The sequence below is a fragment of the Dipodomys merriami genome, unplaced genomic scaffold (genome assembly GCF_024711535.1).
Source record: "Dipodomys merriami isolate MVZ:Mamm:240054 unplaced genomic scaffold, mDipMer1.0.p SCAF_331, whole genome shotgun sequence".
NCBI lineage: Eukaryota > Metazoa > Chordata > Mammalia > Rodentia > Heteromyidae > Dipodomys > Dipodomys merriami.
The window spans coordinates 589897-590756 of NW_027204838.1; positions in this window are offsets into that span (position 1 = coordinate 589897).

An 860-nucleotide genomic window follows, 5' to 3' on the forward strand; every position below is an offset into this window, starting at 1 on the left:
TGACCTCATAGCCTTAGGCTTGCCGGTCAAGTCTTCTACCATGTGAGTCAAGCTTTTCTGTCTTGGGCATTTCTGAGATGGAGAATTAATATATGCTCATTCTGGGCTGGATCATGGTCCTCCGATCTGTGACAGGCCTGAGCCACGAGGCCTGTTCTTCTGTAGTTGGGATGGTAGATATGTAGCGACATGCTCAGTCATTGGTTTAGATGGATTGTTCCAAACTCAGTCCACGGCAGCCAATTCTTGACCAGAGGTGAATCTCTGGGTTGGGCCTCAACCATTGGACTTCAATCTCTTCATTGGACAGTTGTAAGGAAACAAGGGATTGATACAGAGGGATCTCTGGAGCAGGGACAGGCACAGAGGGAGGGGCCATCTGATACTGTTTTTGGCAATTCTGTGAGCATATGATAGGAAGATATCCGGAAAGATCTCAGATGGTGTGTGTTATTAACAGTGCAACAGTTATGGGATTATGAAACAAAACATGGCTCTCTTTCTTTATTACTCTATCCCCATGAGTAACAGGATCCTTCACTTTGTTCAGTTTTCAAGCTGGGGAAACTGAGGCATAGAGAAGCCGGGTGACCTACTAATGACTCCCAGCTGACAGGAAGCTCGGCCTGACTTCTCTGCCATGCTCCCTAGGACAATGGGTGCTATTCAGTCCACTTCTTGTGGTGGGAAGTCCACTTCTTTTCAGTCATGAGGCTTGAATTTTGGGCCTAGGGCAGCTCCCTGAGCTCCTCAGCTCAAAGCTACCACTCTACCACTTGAGTCACAGCACCACTTTGGAGATAAGAGTCTCACAGCTGTTCCTGCCCAGGCTGGCTATAAACCACATTCTTCATATCTCA